Here is an 11,820-nt window from a genome sequence, read left to right on the forward strand (position 1 = left end):
GGTTGAGGTCGATTGAGAAGAGGAAGCAGGAGGTGCAGTCCGGCGCGCTGGCGGCCGTGCGTGAAGACGATGGCCACGAGCCTTGGCGCACCGTGTTGATGCCCTTTTCCCTTCCTTGTCTCTTCTCTGATTTATTCATCGCAAGTTTTCGTCGTTGATCCCGATGGGCGCCTGCTAGTACAGGGAGGAAAACAACGGATATGTTTAGATCCACGATGATTATTAGATCATAAGTGTATAGCATAGAAAGAAATCTCATGAACGATCGGTTTGTGAACGGTCATGCCGACGTCAGGTGAAGATGTATCTTATCCTCTCCTTTTGAGAGGCTCCAGTTACTTGTTGCGAAGACGAACAATCCGATTAGGATGAACAGAAAAAAAATCATCGGCATCATGGCTCGATAGACGCCATGCCCCACGGTGGGCGCCAACTGTCGTGGTTCTAAGTCTGACAGTACAATGGGGGTAGGGATGTAGAGGCAAGATCCTAGCTATGAAGAAGTTGTATGCACGAGTTTTACGAGTTCAAGCCCTTCTCGGAGGAAGTAACAACCCTACGTCTCGGAGCTCAGAGGCGGTCGACTGAATTATATGCGTGTGTTATAGGGGGTGCGAACCCTTGTCCCAGAGAAGGGTTCAATGTTCATAAAGAATGAGCGTTACAGGTAACGTCCGTAGTAAAGTGCTATAAATGACTATTAAGTCTAAGGATAAATGCCCGACCGTTGCTGCGCGGAGTGGCTTTAGGTCTTCTGCACGTCGAGTGGTTTAGTGGTCGAGTGACCTAAATAAGGGGGTCTCCGAGTGAATGGTAGGCGAGTGGATTGCACTCGACACCTTTGTTGGGTCCCCTATATTTACTCTTGAACTTCTTTGCTTCTAGGACAATGACCTTAGGTAGGACTTATAGGTCAGGCCTATTACCCTACCCCAGGTCTATGTCCTCATCAACGTCCTCCTGAGTGCTTAGAGCGCTGGTTAACGGGGCTCCTATACAGCACCTTCAGCGTTGCAACTAGCGCTCACGCGCAGCGCTCCTGGGCCGGCCAAATATCTGCTCAAACACAGCAAAAAAAAACTAAAGGTTTTATTCCCATCGATATTCTAGGAATAGTGTGATTCAAACTCCGAACGGGAGCCTTGAGAGTAGTCGCTCGTAACCACTAGGTCGAGCTCATTCCGTTGACCACACATAGGAAAAACTAATATAAATTATTTTGAAAAGAAAGTCTAAATTCAAAACAGAATTCTACAAGAATATAGAAAACATGCACGAATATGAAAAAATAGGATCAAAGAAATTGGAAAGAGTTCATGGAAGTGAAAAAAAGTTCATCCAATTTGAAAAAAAGTTCATCATCTTGAGAAAAAGTTCACAAACTTGAAAAAAAAGTTCATCGACTTTGAAAATAAATTCACATATTCGGAAAAAGTTAATCTATTTTTTTCAAAAAATCTTTGATTTTTAAAATAAGTTCATCAATTTTGTGGTAAAGTTCATCGATTTTGAAAAAAATTCATTGAATTTCAGAAAAGTTCATCCCAAATTGAAAAAAAGTTCATCAGTTTTGAAAAAAGTTCATCAATATTGAAAAAGTTTCAAATTCGTTGAATTTGAGAAAAAATCATAATGTTGAAAAAAGTTCACGAATTTTAATAAAATTTCATCAATTTGAAATAAAGCATCGCATATGAAAAAAAGTTTGTCGAATTTGAAAAAAGTTCATCAATTTTGAAAAAACAAAGTTGAAAAATTTGACAAAAAAATGTCAAACCAAGAAGAAGAAAAATTATAAATAAAAAAGAAAACAGAAAAAACCGGCTACCAGTTCTCCAATTTTTAAAAATATATTTTTGGAAATAAAAATGTTCACGAATTTGAAAAAATTTAATCGATTTTAGTAAATTTATTTTTAAATATTAAAAAGTTCGCACATTTGAAAAATATTCATGGATTTGGACAAGTTAATGAATTTTAAAAGTTTGAAAATTTGAAAAGATTCATATATTTGAAAAAAATACAAATTCAAAAAAATGTTCATGAACTCTGAAAAAGATCATAAAACTGAAAAACAAATGAAAATTTCATGAATTTGAGAACATCAATGAAAATTTTGAAAAAAGTTCATGAGTTTAAAAAATAATATAACGTTCATAAATTAAGAAAATTGCAAAAATTTAAAGGTTGGAAAATTAGAAAAAAAAACAACTTTAAGAAAAGTTCGCGAAAAATGCTCACGAATTTAAAATATTCATGAGTTTTAGAAATGTTCGCAAAAAAGTGCACACATTTGAAAAGGTTGAAAAAAATGGAAAAATGTTCACTGATTCAGAAGAAGTACATGAGTTTTAAATTTTTTGTGAATTAAGAAAATATTTGTGAACTTGAAATTGTTCGTGATTTAAAGAAAGTTCATTTTTTTAATAAAAAAGGAAATAGAAAGGAAGAAAGAACAAACAAAATATTAAAAAGCAAAAAACGAAAAAGTAACAGAATGAAAAAATGAAAAAAAGTACAAACTGAAAGGAAAAGGAAAGAAAAACAAAGAATGGGCCGGTAACCCACTTAAACTAGCGAAGCAGGGGATGTGCGCCCTGACCGTTTAGGCCCTGTTCGGGATGTGGGTTCACAAAACAGAGGAAAAGAAAAATGCATAGATATGGGATGGAGTGCAAAGTGAAACTTGCAAGCTTCAAGAAAGAGGAATGGGAATCTATGGGGTGTTCTGAACAAAGGAAAAAAGTTTTGGAATCTACACACTTCTCTAGGAAATAGAACTAGCCGTTATGTGCCTGGGCATTGTATTCTTGCCGTTGATTTCTCTAGCCGTTGCTTCTTCTTTCTCTTGCTATATAAGCACATACAATGCACTGCCAACAACTTGCTTGCCATTTCTTCTCCTCTCCTGTAAGAACTTCTCTAGGAACTCATAGTCCAGTCTTGTAGCGGCAATCCATTCATTCCTCTAACCTCAAAATTCATTCATTCATTCCTGAAGCTGAATGGATCCAAATTACAGCCGGCGGTCAAGAAACGAAGATGATCTTGTACATTTTATACTCCCTACATTACAAGGTAGCTCATCCCAATCATCTGAGAGGAGAGCAATACATACATCCATCCTGAATGGAGCTACTTATGTGCATGAAGCTCTTACCGTCCACGAGGTTCTATGTGAATGGCGGTTCCATATGGAGAGACCAATCTTTCAAGCTTTAGTACAAAAACTGTGTGAAAAGCACCTTCTCCAGGATGCAAGGTATATCTCCGTGCAAGAGCAAGTAGCTATATTTTTGTATGCAGTATCAAAGAACGCAACCAACAGAACATTGCAAGATAGATTCCAGCACGGTGCAGATTCAATTAGTACTTATTTCCACGTCGTGCTCAACGCGATTACTCGACTCACATGCAACTACATACAACCTTCTGTACACCAGCATCCCATATTAAGGCAACAAAAGTTTTCATACTTTAAGGTAATGTTTTCAAGCCCTATCATGGTGAACTGGTATTGAGCAAATTTAGCTTATATTTATATATCTAATTATAGAATTAAATCTGCAGAATTGTATTGGAGCTATTGATGGTACTCACTTTCCCATGACTATTCCTCCTGGGCAACAAGACCCATACAGAAATAGAAAATAAGGTCTTTCACAAAATGTAATGGTTGCTTGTGACTTTGACATGAAGTTTGTGCATGTACATGCTGGATGGGAGGGATCTGCATCAGATGCAAGGGTTTTGCAAGATGCACTAGACCATGAATTTAATGTACCGCCTGGAAAATTTTATCTTGTAGATGCAGGTTATGCAAATACACCCCAATTCATTGCTCCATACTGAGGAACTAGGTACCATTTACAAGAACAAGGAAGAGTTCAGCAAAGGCCACAGTGCTACAAGGAGTTATTTAACCTTCGACATGCACAGCTAAGAAATCACGTCGAAAGAATTATTGGCATACTGAAAGCAAGGTATCCCATATGTAACGCCCCGAGACCGACGCTCCAGAAGCCTTCCAGTTATTTCATTGTTGTCGTGTGTTTTAATTGTTTGTTGCATTCATCATCGCATCATTCGCATTGCATCGGCACTCTGTTGTCGTCATTGTTTTTCAAACTTGCATCCGCTCGTAGTTGCCGCGTTCCCCCTTGCGTTCATTGACCGTTCTGAGTCTAACCGGATTTTTGATTCTCTCTTGTCTGACCGTTTGACCCTCTCTGCACAACCACCCACCCCCTCGCGCGCGTCCGAAAGTTGTCCCGTACCCGACCCGGTTTGTTGTTACCGTTGGGTCCGGATCATCCCCTAACATCTACAAAATATCTCCGTTTTCTTTATTGGACTCTATAGCCTATTTTTCTCGACCGTTCAATTTTTGATCGGAGGGTCCGTTTTACCTTAAGCTAGTCCACCTAGCTATTAAAACAGCCTAACCCTAGTTTTTAGGGGACTTGTCCCATCCTCCCTAGCCGCGCCGCCACCCACTCAGCATCTTCCTCGGGATCCTCCAGATCCATCGACTAGCCACCCTCTCCTCGATCCAAAATCCCCCTCGCTTTCAGCACCAGGCCAACCACTGCTCGCAGCCGCCTCCCCTCTCGGCTCCCGTGCGTGTCCAGCACCAAAGGAGAGGAGCTCCTCGAGCCCTCGATCCAGCGGGCAGGTGCCCGAGCGCCTCCTCACCTCGTCCCCGCGCCGCTCGTCGGAAGAACCGGCAGGCCACCAGAGCACCACCACTAGTGACCTCAACCACGAGGGCGTCGCCCTCATCCACCACGCCAGGAGCCCGAGCTCTTTCTCCCGCGTTCGTGCCCTGCCTCCCGAGACCAGGCGCCCTATGCCCGCGACCCTCGCCCGAGCCGGCGACCTCCAGCAGCAACAACCTCGCCGGAGATGGGTTCCCCGTTGTGCCCTGCTCCCTTCCTTCCCCATCTGCCGTCTCTCTTTTCCTCTCTGTCTCTAATCTCTCTGCTCCCTCTCTGCCGCCTTGGACAGGGCTTCGACGCCGCCGCTGCCATGTCTGCCTCCCTCCGCCTCCAGCTCGTCCCCAAGTCCCGCCAGCGCCGCCTCGCCAAGTCGTCGCCGTTCCCACCTCCGGGGCCCAAGCTGCGCTTCATCACAGGCGAGTCCCTGCCGCGTCGGCCATCTTCTCCCTCGCCTCGTTCCGCTCGTCTGCAGAGGGCGCGAGGCATCTCTGCTGCATCGAGCTGCTGCTCGTTCCACCACCAGCGCGCCCGATGCCTCCTCCTCACGCGTGCCTGACCTGCGCCAAGCTCCGCCGCCGCCATTGTTGGGGAACGTAGTAATTTCAAAAAAATTCCTACGCACACGCAAGATCATGGTGATGCATAGCAACGAGAGGGGAGAGTGTTGTCCACGTACCCTCGTAGACCGACAGCGGAAGCGTTATCACAATGCGGTTGATGTAGTCGTACGTCTTCATGATCCGACCGATCAAGTACCGAACGTACGGCACCTCCGAGTTCTACACACGTTCAGCTCGATGACGTCCCTCGAACTCCGATCCAGCCGAGTGTTGAGGGAGAGTTTTGTCAGCACGACGGCGTGGTGACGATGATGATGTTCCACCGACGCAGGGCTTCGCCTAAGCTCCGCAACGGTATTATCGAGGTGTAATATGGTGGAGGGGGGCACCGCACACGGCTAAGAGATCTCAAGGATCAATTGTTGTGTCTCTGGGGTGCCCCCCTGCCCCCCTATATAAAGGAGCAAGGGGGAGGCAGCCGGCCAAGAGGAGAGGCGCGCCATAGGGGGGAGTCCTACTCCCACCGGGAGTAGGACTCCTCCTTTCCTTGTGGGAGTAGGAGAAGGGAAGGGGGAAGGAGAAAGAAGGAAGGGTGCGCCCCCCTTCCCTAGTCCAATTCGGACCAGACCATGGGGAGGGGTGCGGCCACCTTTTGAGGCCTTTCTCTCCTTTCCCGTATGGCCCATTAAGGCCCAATACGAATTCCCGTAACTCTCCGGTACTCCGAAAAATACCCGAATCACTCGGAACCTTTCCGAAGTCCGAATATAGTCGTCCAATATATCGATTTTTACGTCTCGACCATTTCGAGACTCCTCGTCATATCCCCGATCTCCTCCGGGACTCCGAACTCCTTCGGTACATCAAAACTCAATAAAACTGTCATCGTAACGTTAAGCGTGCGGACCCTATGGGTTCGAGAACTATGTAGTCATGACCGAGACACGTCTCCGGTCAATAACCAATAGCGGGACCTGGATGCCCATATTGGCTCCCACATATTCTACGAAGATCTTTATCGGTCAGACCGCATAACAACATACGTTGTTCCCTTTGTCACCGGTATGTTACTTGCCCGAGATTTGATCGTCGGTATCTCGATACCTAGTTCAATCTCGTTACCGGCAAGTCTCTTTACTCGTTCCGTAACACATCATCCCGCAACTAACTCATTAGTCACAATGCTTGCAAGGCTTATAGTGATGTGCATTACCGAGTGGGCCCAGAGATACCTCTCCGACAATTGAAGTGACAAATCCTAATCTCGAGATACGCCAACCCAACAAGTATCTTTGGAGACACCTGTAGAGCACCTTTATAATCACCCATTTACGTTGTGACGTTTGGTAGCACACAAAGTGTTCCTCCGGTAAACGGGAGTTGCATAATCTCATAGTCATAGGAACATGTATAAGTCATGAAGAAAGCAATAGCAACATACTAAACGATCGAGTGCTAAGCTAACGGAATGGGTCAAGTCAATCACGTCATTCTCCTAATGAGGTGATCTCGTTAATCAAATGACAACTTATGTCTATGGCTAGGAAACATAACCATCTTTGATTAACGAGCTAGTCAAGTAGAGGCATACTAGTGACACTCTGTTTGTCTATATATTCACACATGTATTATGTTTCCGGTTAATACAATTCTAGCATGAATAATAAACATTTATCATGATACAAGGAAATAAATAATACTTTATTATTGCCTCTAGGGCATATTTCCTTCAGCCATCCCGTGCGCGCCTCCGGTCTTCCCCGCCTGGATCCGGCGCCCTTCGTCCGTCCTCGCCGGAGTCACGCCAAGTTCCCCTGCCTCTGCATCGCCGAGTTTTGCTGCTGTTTTGTTGGAAACGAGCAGAGGACGAGGCGCCGCTCCCCCGTGCCTCACGTTGACCGCGCCCTGCCTCCTCTCGCCTGGGCCAGCGCGCTGATTCAAGCCAGATCCGGCCTGCCTTGGCCTCTCCACCAAACCGGGCCGAAGCCCATGAGTGAGCAGCACCCGTCCCTCTCCTGTGCACCGCTGGCCCAGTCAGTTTCGGCCCTGTGTTGTTTTTTTCTCTGTCTGCGATTTTCGCCTATTAATGCTGAGAAAACAGATTTGCAGAAAAACCCTTGAACTTCATGCATATAATAACTTCACAACCGTGCATCGGATTAAAATAATTTATACATATTAAATGCTTAGAAATTTGTGTAGATTAATAATTTGCCATTTTCATCCCATGTTAAAATGTTTAAAATGTTGTTTGTTTAATTTGCTCAAATGCCATGTTAAAATGCTTTATTTCATAACTAAATAACCGTAACTCGGATTTAAATAAACTATATATATAACTTGCTTGGAAAAATGCCTAGTTTAACATGGTGCACTTTATTTTGCTGTTTAACAACATTAGGATTATGTTTATGGCAGAACAGTAGCAAATTCAAAATATGCATATGAGGATTTTCCGGAATTGTTGTTTATGGTTTCCGGCCTCTTTTAACTTGCTTAAATAGTTAGTTTCCATATGCTTCACCTCTTGCCATGGTTAATAACATTTAATATTGTTGGGTCCATAAATAAGAGAGAACTAAATAATTGATGTGGTGTTTCTTCAATATGCAACTCGTTGCATATTGAGCTCCACTTAATTTGTAGTGTTGTTTGTTGCACTTTGCCATGCCATGCCTCATTAAACCGGACATGCATCATATTTGTTTTTGCATCATGCCATGTGTATGTGGTGGTTGTTTACTATGTTGTTTGTTTCTTTCCGGGTTGCTTCTCTCGTTAGCTTCGGTTTCGTTCCGGAGTTGTGAGGATTCGTTCGACTCCATCCGTTTGTCTTCTTCATGGACTCGCTCTTCTTCCTAGCGGGATCTCAGGCAAGATGACCATACCCTCGAAATCACTTCTATCTTTGCTTGCTAGTTGTCCGTTCTATTGCCATGCCGCGCTACCTACCACTTGCTATATCATGCCTCCCTTATTGCCATGTCAGCCCTAACCTTTTCACCCTTCCTAGCAAACCGTTGCTTGGCTATGTTACCGCTTTTGCTCAGCCCCTTCTTATAGCGTTGCTAGTTGCAGGTGAAGATTAAGTTTGTTCCTTGTTGGACCATGGATTTTATGAACTCTGTTGGGATATCACAATATCTCTTATTTAATTAATGCATCTATATATCTGGGTAAAGGGTGGAAGGCTCGGCCTTATGCCTGGTGTTTTGTTCCACTCTTGCCGCCCTAGTTTCCGTCATACCGGTGTTATGTTTCTTGATTTTGCGTTCCTTACGCGGTTGGGTGATTTATGGGACCCCCTTGACAATTCGCTTTGAATAAAACTCCTCCAGCAAGGCCCAACCTTGGTTTTACCATTTGCCTACCTAAGCCTTTTTCCCTTGGGTTCTGCAGACTCAAGGGTCATCTTTATTTTAAACCCCCGAGCCAGTGCTCCTCTGAGTGTTGGTCCAACCCGTCAGTCGCCGGTGGCCACCAGGGGCTACTCTGGGCTCGCCTATCGGAAGCTTGGACAATCCGGTGTGCCCTGAGAACGAGATATGTGCAGCTCCTATCGGGATTTGTCGGCACATTCGGGCGGCTTTGCTGGTCTTGTTTTACCATTCTCGAAATGTCTTGTAACCGGGATTCCGAGACTGGTCGGGTCTTCCTGGGAGAAGGAATATCCTTCGTTGACCGTGAGAGCTTATAATGGGCTATGTTGGGACACCCCTGCAGGGTATTATCTTTCGAAAGCCATGCCCGCGGTTATGTGGCAGATGGGAATTTGTTAATATCCGGTTGTAGAGAACTTGACACTTGACCTTAATTAAAACGCATCAACCGCGTGTGTAGCCATGATGGTCTCTTCTTGGCGGAGTCCGGGAAGTGAACACGGTTTCTGGGTTATGTTTGACGTAAGTAGAGGTTCAGGATCACTTCTTGATCATTGCTAGTTCACGACCGTTCCGTTGCTTCTCTTCTCGCTCTTATTTGCGTATGTTAGCCACCATATATGCTTAGTGCTTGCTGCAGCTCCACCTCATTACCTCATCTTTCCTATAAGCTTAAATAGTCTTGATCTCGCGGGTGTGAGATTGCTGAGTCCTCGTGACTCACAGATACTTCCAAAACAGCTGCAGGTGCCGATGATACCAGTGCAGGTGACACAACCGAGCTCAAGTGGGAGCTCGATGAAGATCTTGTTCGTTGTGTTGTTTCTTTTCATGTTGATCAGTAGTGGAGCCCAGTTGGGACGATCGGGGATCTAGCAGTTGGGTTGTCTTTTTTTATTTTGGTTCTGTAGTCGGACCTATGTGTGTATCTTGAATGATGTATGATTTATTATGTATTGTGTGAAGTGGCGATTGTAAGCCAACTCTTTATCCCATTCTTGTTCATTACATGGGATTGTGTGAAGATGACCCTTCTTGCGACAAAACCACAATGCGGTTATGCCTCTAAGTCGTGCCTCGACACGTGGGAGATATAGCCGCATCGTGGGCGTTACACCATACTAAAGGCAGCTACAATGTTTGATATTGACACACAAGTTGATACTGTTGTACCGTGTTGTGTATTGCACAATTTCATAAGGCTACACAATGGAGATATGACACTGCCTGATAGAGCTACAATGGATGTTAATGAAAGCAATATGAAGGATGTACCAGATGGAGATGTCAAATACAAAAAAGATGTGATTGTATTTAACAACTTGAGACAAGCTGAAAATGAGATGCGAGATGCCATGGCAATGCAAATGTGGGCAGATTACATTGCTAGAAGATAAGCATATGTATTGTGTAATTTTCCCTTATGTTATGTAACTATTTGGTTGTACTGTACTCAATATGGGCAGATTACATTGCTAGAAGATAAGCATATGATTATTTTAGTCAAAAACTGCAGAAAGACATTGCTTTAGGAGCCATTTAACATTGCATTAAAATTCTAATGAGTTTGACACTTCCATAATCATGTGCCCAGTAATGCACATGCACAACCTACTACAAGTTAAATATGACAAGTGCATCATAACCATGTGTCCAGAGATGCACATGTACAAAATATATCACATCCTATTACAAGTTACCTACGCCAAGGATCATATCCATGTGTCCATAAATGCACATGCACAAAATATATCTCAGTTTTAAGCTAGCCCTCCCCTAGTACGAAATACTAGTTCATTTGATTAGGTATTCCGAATTTTTCCAGTCAACTAACCTAACCGTAATTCGTTACTTGAAAATGATAGAAATACTTCCCTGTTCTCCTTGTTGGCGGTGAAGATGTCCGCTGCTTTTAGCATATCGGCCATCGAAAGACCCTCCAACCTTTCAAGTGCTTTGATGCATTTCTTGATGCTGAAGGGGTCCTTTAATTTCCTCTCCTCAATGGCTGCATACCTATCTATTTCTTCCCTTCTGAATTTCAGGTATCTCTCATGAAAATCATCAATACTGGTCGTCTTTTGCTTTTTCGCTCTCTTCCTGCTAGTAACCTCAGGAGCTGAGCTAGATGGTCGACGATTGCGATGTACAACTTGTGGAATTTCATGCAAGGTTTGTCCAACATGTTGTGAGGAAATTGGTATTGCTTCAACTTGTGGAGCATGTACTGTCAAGTCATTTCCTTGAGCCGAGTTTGCCTCAACTTGTGGAGCATGTACTGTCCGGTATTTGGGAACATCATGATCTCTTAAGAGTTCAATGAGATATGCCTTCATCTGATGATTCCACTTGGCTCTACCAGAATTCTTAGCGGTACCTAGCAATATGAAAAGTGCAGCTTTATAGGTCAGCTCTTTTTTAATATTGTGCATATACACATGGTCTCTAAAATGTAGTCACTTCTCTGAAAGTAATAGCAATCAAGTGTAATCTGATTTGTGGTACTGAAGGCAGGTGAGCAGGTTATATATTAAGTATATTACCTAATCGTAAAAATACGATGCCTTGATTTTATCTCTTTACTACAAGCACACAACCAAGCCTTTTTTTATTCAGAGCAACACCACAGAACAACTAAGCTTCGGGGTAGGCTTTTAACTGTATTTTTCCAAGATGAGTACTACAAATAAATAAATCAGAAAATGGATATCCTGTATCATATGCTACCAGGAAGTTCAGTCCATTTTCCGTAGTAGGTGGTCACAAATGCAAAATCATCATACATGTTAGTCAATCCTTGCACACATACATGGTTTAGGTATACAGGAACTCGCTTAGCAGGCTAGCAACACTTCCTGCTAGCATATATCATACATGAACAAGTAGAAGTAGATCTTTCTCCGTGTAACAACTTAAACACACAAGAAATAATCTCTATTCATTTATGCATCTAATAAACATACTGAATCTGTGTGATCTATTTTTGTTTTTTATAAACCTATAAATCTGAAGTAGAATTATATTTTAGGAGCGGAAATCAACAAGTACTAGGAAGTTTTATAGGAGAATAAATCAAAAAGGTTTGGACGGTTACCTTCTAGGGAGATTTCTTGACTTCCCCCAAATTTCTGGTCGTCATGCCCTTGCGTGGATGGAGGGGGT

At 43.4% G+C, this 11,820-nt stretch overlaps 1 pseudogene; it reads left to right on the plus strand.

Annotated features, from left to right (window-relative positions):
* Window positions 1-3,005: 3,005 nt before the first annotated feature.
* On the plus strand, window positions 3,006-11,034 carry LOC141026081 (uncharacterized; annotated as a pseudogene).
* The last annotated feature ends 786 nt before the right edge of the window (window positions 11,035-11,820 follow it).

The sequence above is a fragment of the Aegilops tauschii genome, chromosome 6 (genome assembly GCF_002575655.3).
Source record: "Aegilops tauschii subsp. strangulata cultivar AL8/78 chromosome 6, Aet v6.0, whole genome shotgun sequence".
NCBI classification, from domain to species: domain Eukaryota; kingdom Viridiplantae; phylum Streptophyta; class Magnoliopsida; order Poales; family Poaceae; genus Aegilops; species Aegilops tauschii.